This window comes from Montipora foliosa, chromosome 6, assembly GCF_036669935.1.
Source record: "Montipora foliosa isolate CH-2021 chromosome 6, ASM3666993v2, whole genome shotgun sequence".
Classification (NCBI taxonomy): Eukaryota; Metazoa; Cnidaria; class Anthozoa; order Scleractinia; family Acroporidae; genus Montipora; species Montipora foliosa.
In genome coordinates, this window is record NC_090874.1 from 23614891 (window position 1) to 23625393 (window position 10503).

Consider the following 10503-nt stretch of genomic DNA (forward strand, 5'->3'; position numbering starts at 1 on the left):
TCGAAGTTATTAGCACAGGCGAATCCACTCCATTATCCATGCCCTTGCAGAACTTGGGCAAGCCGCTCATCCGAATGAAAAAATTGTCTGACCCATGGCAGACCCTTAACAATAAACCCCTTAATAACAAACCCTTAAATGGCTACAAGCTTTAGTGCTTTACGTGAACTCCCAATTCATGATCTGCATCACCAAGAATTCATTCGAGCTACGGGAGCGTGGGTTCATCACACTCCAACTTCTTTATTAAATTCCAAGGATCTTTTCCAGGATACAATTGAAAGTCCAGAAAAAAATGATGACCTACAGGGTATCTCTCACGAAAATTACTCAGAGTCAAAATAATACACTGTCAAACAATCAGGGACTCTTTTTCAAAAAGCCAAGAGGAAAAATGGATTTTCTATGCTCCATTTAAGTATGCGTAGTTTACCTAAAAACCTATCATTACTAGAGGACTTTATTACCACGGTTGAAGAAGCCCCTAAAATCATTGCTATCTCTGAAACGAAGTTAAAAGAAAACAACATACACAACATTAGCATTCCAGGTTATTCATTTATAAATACTAACTCCAGAAGTGCAGCTGGTGGTGTTGCCATTTATATTGCTAATGAATTAGATTTTTTTCGAAGGCGTGATATAGAACTATCGGGAGACAACATTGAGTCGTGCTGGGTTGAAATTAGGGGTGAAAAACTTAAGAACGTCGTGATCGGATGCATTTATCGGCACCCATTAAATGATCGTCAGCATTTCCTTGAATCCCTAAGGGAACAATTAGAAAACCTAAACAATAAAGGTAAAGAGGTCTTCATTTTAGGTGACATTAATATAGACTTTTTAAAATACAACGATGACAACCAAACCTCTGAATATTTAGATATGTTACTCGATCAGGGATTTATGCCACTTATTACCAAAGCCACACGCCTCACAGATCATACCTCAACCTTAATCGATCATATATATACAAACGTTTTACACAAAGTTATAAAAGCGGGCATCTGCTTAGCAGATGTTTCTGATCATCTACCTATCTTTTGTACTGTCGCAAACAAGCCATCTATTCTTAGCGATGCAAAATACTTTCGTGATTTCTCTCATTTTGATAGTGACTCATTCTTAAGCGATGTAGAGGCTATTGACTTCTGTGGCTTAGTTAATGATGATGTAAATCAAAGTATTAACGACCTTGTTGACATACTACAAAGGATTTCTGATAAACATGCACCTAAGCGTAGATTAAATAATAAAAAGAAACGACGCCTAAATAAGCCATGGATTTCTAATGCTATATGCACTTCAATCAAACGGAAACAGAGACTCTTTAAATCACATTTCTTAAGTAATGATCCAAACAAAGTAAAGATATTTAAAACTTATAACAATAAATTAAATCGAATTAAGGAAGCAGCAAAAAAAATTATCTTAGGGCCCAATTTAGTTTTAATAGTGAGAACTTAAAAACTACTTGGAAGTTAATAGGTATACTCATCAACAGGAAAAAGAGTAGTACCTCGCCACCCATCACCAAATTGTTGTACATTGGTACGTACTATACAGACAGACAAAGCATCGCCGATCAGTTAAATACTTATTTCGTAAACGTTGGTAATAATCTTTCTCAAAACCTCCCGACTAGTGCCAAAAATCCCACTAATTACATTAAACAGTCCTATTTAAATGGTTTTGCATTTCGTGGAATCCTTATACATGAAGTGCAGGACATAATACTGGGACTAGACCTCAACAAGTCTTCCATAGGAGTTCCCTCAAGATGTGTTAAGCTATCATGTCCTTTCATTAGTGAAGCACTTACAAAAATCTTTAACCATTCGTTAGAACAAGGCATGATCGTCAAAAATATCTATTTTATCAAAAATAACTACTGTCGATAAGGGGGGCGATGCAGCTAACCCTACGAATTATCGGCCAATTGCAACTCTATCAGTTCTTTCTCAAGTATTTGAAAAATTGATATTTAAACAGCTTAATTACTATATCGAAAAGCAAAACATTTTATTTCAATATCAGTTTCGTAAATGTCATTCGACAACTCATGCCATAGCTGAACTTACTGACACTCTAAGGAAGGCCATTGATAACAAACCTATACACCTGTGGTATTTTTTTGGATTTCTCGAAGGCATTTGACACTGTAAATCATGAAATATTACTCAAGAAGTTAGAATCATGTGGCGTTAGAGGCCTTCCCTTGAGATGGTTCAATAGCTACCTAAGAAACAGGAAGCGGTACACTGCACTTGGAGATATAAAATCGCCCATGAAAACTATGACCTGTGGAATTCCACAGGGCAGCACACTAGGACCTCTGCTGTTTCTTATTTACATTAATGACTTGCCGAACTGCTCTGATAAATTAAGCTTCAAAATTTTTGCTGACGGTACCAACGTATTCGCCTCGGCAAGCAACCTAAAACCTCTTGAAGCTCTAATGAATTCTGAACTTGAAAAGGTGAAAGAATGGTGCGATGTAAATAAATTGTCGATAAATATGTCAAAAACTAACTTCATGATAATTAAGTCTACCAGGAAGAAAGATATGCCTGTACGTATTCAAATTAGAAATAGCGATGGAACGAGCCATCCTTTAGTCCGTAAAAATCATATTAAGTATCTAGGGGTAATGATTGATGACTGTGTCTCGTGGAGGTATCATATTTCGTACATCTGCTCTCAAATCTCGAGGAATATTGGCATTATATCAAAGCTAAGACATTACTTATCTATAAAGCAACTTAAGCAAATTTATTATAACCTCATTTATCCTTATATAGCATACGCAATTTTGACATGGGGCAGCACCTATATCTCCTCCTTGCAGAAAGTTCAGGTTAAGCAAAATCATGTTGCTCGATTAATATTCTTCGCAAATATACGTGCTAAAGATACTGAGAGTGCTCTCCCATTGCTGAACTTTCCAGACATGCTCACCGTATATAACATTTATTCTTTACACGTCTTAAAATTTGCCCACCTCTGGCACAAAGGTCTACTACCTGATGTATTTCGCAACACTTTCCAGTATGCTAACGAAGTGCATAGCTACAATACTAGATATGCAGCGCAAAAAAATTTATATAAGCCACGTATAAGGACGAACACTGGCAAACAAAAGATTTCATTTCAAAGCTATTGATCTTTGGAAGTCTATCCCACAAAACCTTAAAGATCTGAATGTGTACATTTTTTCTAAAAATATCAAAAATTTCTTACTCTCAGAGCAATATTCAAAGAAACCAGTCTCTTGAATTTAAGTATTATCTCTTGACTTGTCCTCTGTACCTCTACTATATCTTACTTTACTTCAATTATTATTTTTTAATGGTGTTTTTTCTTCTCCGACCTCTTTCTATTTCCTCGCCTGTATCAAATGTAACATCAATAGGTAACATGGGGGCCAACTAGGAAACCGAATGGTTTATTTGGCCACCATGCTCAAGCTCTTTTACTTAATACAATATATAGTAACATCGTCAGCAACTACAAATGTGTGTAATTACACTAAGTAACTACATCAAGAGGAAACAAATTGAATTAAATTGAATTGCGAAGTTTGTCTGTCTTTATATCAACCGAGAACAACAATAACAACTGTTAAAGAGCTACGATGGTTCCTTTTCAAGAAAAAGCAACCACAATCAGACAGGCTGCCACCAACGTAGGCCGCATTGCACCAGGCAATCCTGAGAGCGCATTACCAGTTGATGGTATATAATGGACCACGATGAATGGGTACTCGTCATGACAAATTAAACCTGCCAACTTGTAAAGTGTAGATGCTCCAAAGAAAGTTATTCTGCTAACCGTTGTCAATGCCGGAAGGCTGGTTTGAACTGCACAGACCTCTGCACCTGCTCCGACATTGGGGCGACCTGTGATAACGTTGTTCAGGAGAAAGATGTTCTCAACTCAGATGAAGAGGACATTTCAGATGATGACGACGACTAGAATATAGTCCAAATGAACATTAGGGGTGGCGAATTGTAAAATCCGAGACTCGCCGAGACGCCGAGATCCTAGTTAAAAATGCGAGCCCGAGAATCCTTGGTAAAAAGTTTCGAGACTCAAAAAAAGGAAAAACAAACCATGCAAAAACGAGACTTCGAGACTTATCAAAAACGCTTTCGAGATTTCGAGATGCTGCGAAAATTTTCCGAGACCCGCGTTTTTCGAGGTACCATTCGCCACCCCTAACATTGTAAATCATTGTATACACACGAGTGAGCCACATGGACAATCAGGAACAATTTTTATAACTAATAACCATGCTAAGATATTTTGTTAGAAAGGCTATGGTAGATTTCGATAGACCAGTAAAACGTCTGTGAAAAGGGATTCTAATATGGCGAAAAAAGTTTATGTGATCCACTGTAATGTTTTGGCTATATTATATCACTGCTATGAAGAGTGACAAGGAGATCAGGGGTACCCAACGAGAATATAGTTCAAAACCACTTAAACAAACGTATTTTAGTATTTAAATGGAAGATACAGGCATATTTTTATCCCCTAAAAATATTTCATCTGTTCGGGTTTCCTAGCTCAAAATCTAGTGAAAATTATAATGATCAAAACTTACCTTTTCGAAAATATCAGCCAGAAAAAAGGCTCCTGAAAATTCTAGGTGACCTTTTTAGGGTAAAACTCCGTTAAAAATGGGCAATTATACCGTACTTTAGATGTTCGAAAATCTAGGACAGGCAGGCAAGCAAGGAATTTTAAAAGAAATGTTCCGAAAATTCTAGATCTCAAATCGTCTTCCGAACAGATATTTTGCGAAAATTGACGTTGGCTGCCCCTGAAGGAGATGTCAGACTATTTTGATTAAACTAGTTACCTGGCCAATCTGTGTGATATTTATAATTTTAATCAATTCGTAAAATATTTTCCCTTCAGAGATTCTCATTTTGGAAAATAACTAAGGCTTCATATATAACAATGTGATTTTACCTCAGCGTTGTTTTCGTGCAAGCATGGTCAGGTGATAACCCTTACAATATTAGCATGTTTGATTACACGGATGTCACCCTTTCTTCGTCAGGAGACGTTTAAGGGCTTTCCGGCAGTGCAGCTTTTTTGTGAGCCTCGTTTTCAGGCTGGCTTTCACGTGTCTCCAATAACCTCTTAAAATTGAAACATTGATTTGCAAAATTGTGGTGATTTTGGCTCAATTTTACGAAAATAATGGATAGCTATGTATAATTAAATGTTTGAGCCTCGTTTCTATGTTGGGATACACATGTCACATTTTCGACTCCCCATAAATCCGTCTGGGCAATTTCCAAAGTTGCCACCAAAACTTTTCGTGTTATTTTGGGTCCCCTTAACACATTCAGACTAGTGGTTTGCTTTCTTCATGACATTCCCACGGCATGACACGTACTCCCGGACTACATTTTAGGTTTCAATCCAGTTTGACATATCATGATATCTGTTGTCCACACTGGTGGCTACGCAGTTATTCAAGTCAAGCATCGGAGGGATATAAACTTAAAGCCGAGTGCTTATTTTTAATTTGCTTAGAGCTGCTTTTTTCTTTGTATTGAAAATTTGTGGCATATCTTTAGAAGCTCTGAGAAGGTTATATGATCCCTGGAGGACCTATGTCTAGAACAGAAACGAGAGAGCGAAAGAGATTAACGACAACGACAAAACAAAACACAAGTAATAGCTCATACTTAGTGGAAGAAGTTACTCCACAAATTCTTTCCTTCGGCACTAAACCGTTTGTTATATTTTTAAAAGGTCACTGATTTAATCGGTTCTTCCTTTGTTCAGGAATGAAAATCAAATTTTTATCGTCAACTGGAATTAAATAACAATTATCTGTACTCTTTTGGAGATAAAGAAAAAGTTGATTTGTTTGTTTGTTTTTCTCTAAAATGCGAGCGAACATATGCTTTTTTAATTCGATTGCCCAACTGTTTTTCGTTGTGCCCGACAGTGACAAGAACATTTTGCCCTTGTGTTATAAACACGTAATCGCAATGAGTTCTCGTAAAATTATCTCATTAGCTTGTGTTTTCAGAAGTTTGTTTTAAGCACCTAAACGTTATTTAAGTGTTGGAGCGGATCTTGTTTGAAGTTCGTCCTTTCTTAGTTGCATTGCCATATTTTGCAGATTCTTGTTCCAATGAAATACATCATCTCGGAAAGTCAGACATTTGCCCTGTACAAAGACCTATCGTAGTCTTTGGGACACCTCGTATTTTTTTTTTTTTTATTAACTTTGCCAGTCAAGCTGGCAGAGCGCCAATTACTGTGGCCCCTTTTTTACCCTCCCAACCATGATACACATGTACAACAGAAGACAGACCACAACACCGGGAACTACGTGCCCTACTCTTAGAGACAAGTGTGTGGGTTCTTTTACGTCCCACAGGATTATTAACATTTAAGGGTTGTGAGACGCGACCTCCGGCTTATCGTCTTATCCGAGAAGACTTGAAAGTCTAACCGTTTGCAGATGTATGTCCCTTCAAAAAACAAGCAGCGAAAGAAAAAAGGGAAAAGATCAAGATTTTGCCTTTTCTGGCTTAACTTGAAAACCGTTATTTTTTTATAATTAGACTTAATAATTTATTGATAACTTATTGGCCTGGCACCAATCTATTAGTTTCAATAGCGCCTCAGTGCTTTCACGATTGGTTTCGTTGACATCCGACTCAGTGATGATGACCTGAAAAGGGTTCGGAAGGTTGGGGTCATGCAGTACAGAGAGCTGTGCCTGTAACTGTTCCTATTCCTCTTCACATGGCTGGCCGTTCTTGAAGCAATGGCTCATTGAATCTTCGGCCTTGTTGTTCCTGGATGCTATCGAGCCAGAACAAACCGAAAGAAAATTGCCGACATTGTGAGCGCAGAAATTAAGAAAATAAAAAAACAGCGATATCCATACTTTAAACTTGAAATCGATTAGGATACAATTCGTAAGCCATTGCTGTCCAAGAGGCAAAGGTGCTAAATGATTCGTGTGATCTTGCTTTACAGAGCGTTTTCTCGATTTCTTTTTTTTTTTTTTGGGGGGGGGGGGGGAAGGGGGGGGAATTTCTTAGGGGCCTTTATTAGAGAGGGGCGTCTATTTCAAACTTTACACCACACCAGGGGCGTTTAATGGATAGGGGGCGTTTATAAGATCATTTACGGTAATCATTATTGTGACGTAATTGCTTCCCATAGTAGCGAAAAATCCATTCAAATACCCCCTATATTTTGTCTTTAGTTGCAAAAATATTAACATGAACTCGGTGACCCCCTTTTTTCATTTCTGGCCGAGGTAAATATTTGCAAAGTTTTTTAAAAATTATGTGGAGCAGATGTAAAGCCACCTTAACTTCACGATTTTTTAAAGGGACCATGAATTCACTACACCAAGACACAGGAAGTTTTTAACTTTCCTGCTAATCACTTTCCAGAAATGAAAAATGGGCGTCACCGAGTTCGTTTTAGAAATTCAAGCAACTAACGATAAAATAGAGCGAGTTTCAATCGAGTGTCGTAAAACCAAAGTAATTACTTTGGCCAATCAGAAAGGACGGAGACAATCCAGTAAACCAATCAAAACTCGTAGCCGTAATTACAAGTAGCCGACACAAAACGCGGGAAAATGAACACGCGCAAGCCACGACTGCTTTTTGGTTTCACTTCTGATTGGTTGAAAAAATGGCGCGAGAACTTTGAACAAGTACTGAGTGAAGTAGTGCAAAACCAAAGCAATTCGCTAATTACTTTGGACACTCGATTGAAAACCGCCCTATAGGGCCGTGTTTTCAGAAACATGACATTTGCATAAGTAAGCCCAATCCATCCCAGTTCATAGCAAAAAATTTCTGCAGTCGGTTTACTCCATAAGTAGGTCCTCCAGAACCTACTTCACCTTCTTCGTATAATTGTTTGCAGTTTATTCATCTGACTATCAAAGCATATTTTGTCTGCCGATAGAGATTCGCCATCTGTACAATTATTTAATAAGTTTATATGGATTCCTTTTTATGAAGAAAATAAGTTAAGCAGTTGTTCTCTAGTTTTCAAACTTATTCAGGGTACTTTACCCAATTATTTAATCAAACACTTTACTGTTAATAATCAAGTCCATTCTAGACATACCAGGCATGCTAAATTTAACTTAGTTTGCCCTAAGTATTACGTGAGACAGAAGGTGGAAAGTCGTTCTTGGTTAGAGCTTGTAAACTATGGAATACGTTATCTTTAGAATTAAGACGTATGGATTCTCTTCCTGTATTTTTAAAGAACGGCTTAGTCAAACTCACTTTAGTATTTAGCTTGATGTTAATTTAATTTCATATTTATTAGAATTTGTAGATTTCATAGTAGAGTTTTTAGATATTTGTATTCTTTCTAATTTTTGATGGCCACAAGTTTATTAGCTTTTAGCTATTTAGTGTTACCCTCCATAAATAAAGTATGTATGTAATTTATGTATGTATGTATGTATATATGTATGTATGTGTGTATGTTCTCAAACAGTATTCCAGTTAGCGAGGTTCTCATCTCTTACATAACACTTACTGGCCCTCTTCTTTTCCCTGTATAGCTTGAAGTAGGGTATGAAAAATGCTGAAAAATGTATCCAGTAGTAAGAAGAAAGGTAATCTCTTTAAGTCCGTATAGACTCGGTCTACTTGTTTTTCATGGATGATGTAGTTAGTGCTTTACGGTATAAAGGTTCTACGGCTGGCGGAGCTGCAGAGCCTGCGGAGGATTGTAAGACATTTTAGTGTGGTCGCAAACAATCAATAAATTAAAGGTGATGTTAGAAGCAAAACCAATTATTTGAGTGTATTTTTAGTAGCCGATACAATCTATCCAAAGGTTGAGGAAAGAAACCATTCGCTCTTGTGTCTTTATGCCAACGTGTCTCAATTCAAATGTCCACTGAAGCAGTATTGGATCAATTAAGTTTTCTGGTAAGCCACTCGCTTAGATATCGAAACGATTTCATACGAGAGCCCCTAGCTCGCCTAGTTTTCTCTTGCGTTATCGATGATATTTTAACTTCAATGGATAGCCTGTCTGTCACCCCGCAAATATTGTCCACATAACTGATTGGCCAGTTAAGCATTAACTTTTCGACCCTGTTCCGTCAGCATAAACCCGTCCTACCAAACATGGCGTGAAAAAATATCGTGATAAAAATGTCTCGGGGTCGGGGGAAGTGGATGGAGGGCACCTACCCCTCCTATCCACGGACGTCTAAGGTTTCACACACAACCTCACCTATATTCAGGGATTTTTTGTAGTGAGAACAAAAAATAAAACGTGATTCTAATAAGCGAACGAGACTCGTGGGTTGAGAACATGAAACGCGAATCTTGTAACAAGACTCGTTTGTACTGAACTCGCCTCAAGTAAACGGGACTCGTTCTCCGATAGTCATCACATCAGGATCGTGCTTCGAGTGGTTATGAAAGCGTTTCGATATCGAGGGGTTCACCAGAAACGTTGACTGACCCGCAGTATCATTGCTGATCGCATTATAGTTGGCCCGAGTTGACATGGAAAAACATTTACCCCCAAATTTAACAGGCAGATTGTTTATTTGAACGCCCCATTGAGAAGTTCTTGTGTCATTACGGTCGATGGCAAGATTGTTTTAATGATATTCCTACGCTATTTCCACCCAATGCAGTGTAGCCATATTAGACGACCTCATGGGAAACTGTAGCAGTGAAAAGGCATTCTACTGAGATTCGTTCACTAGAGTGGCCCGTCATTGCGATTTCACTTGCATCTGTTTGACACCCGGCAAGTTTTCCCTAAGCATTTCATTAACTTAAATGCTGATTACGTGTTTGCGTTCAAGAACCTTCAAGATAGTTTGGGACTTGGGACATTAGCTCAACAAGCGTTTTTCGACTAAAGTCCTTTACCACTGATAATGGAGATTTCAAGACGCCACATTCCAACTGCTTGCCGGGTTACGTACTTCTGGATTTACATCCCCGTACTTCGGAACATTCAACGGTTACGAACAAGTATCCTACCATGCAGCATCGCGTTCGTATCCTGTGGTTCACATGGATAAGGGAGTCTATAAAACGGATAGCCCATTGCCGGTGGATTTCAGTTAAAACCAAGACTTCGCAGTGCACGAAAGGATTACACAATCAACGCTGTTGCATGACTCTTCTTTCAGGAATGAGTGCTAGTTTTCAAGGTTCTGCAAGAAAAAAACGAAGCACTTTCCAAGGTATCTGAAAGTCATGCAAAATTTAGTCTTCCTCTGTACCTGTTTCGGAAGCAATGGAAGACAAAGAAAGGACACGATAGCGCAAACTATGGTAAGGGACAGTTTGAGTGCAGGACATAAATGAAGTTTTTACAGTTAAATTTAAATTCAGGTTAATTTTAATTGCAACCTAGGTCATTTTTATTTTAAACTAGGTTGAAATTGAAAAAAGAAAACATCAACAAAAATCAATCAATTATTAACAAGTACGTGTAATATATATATTG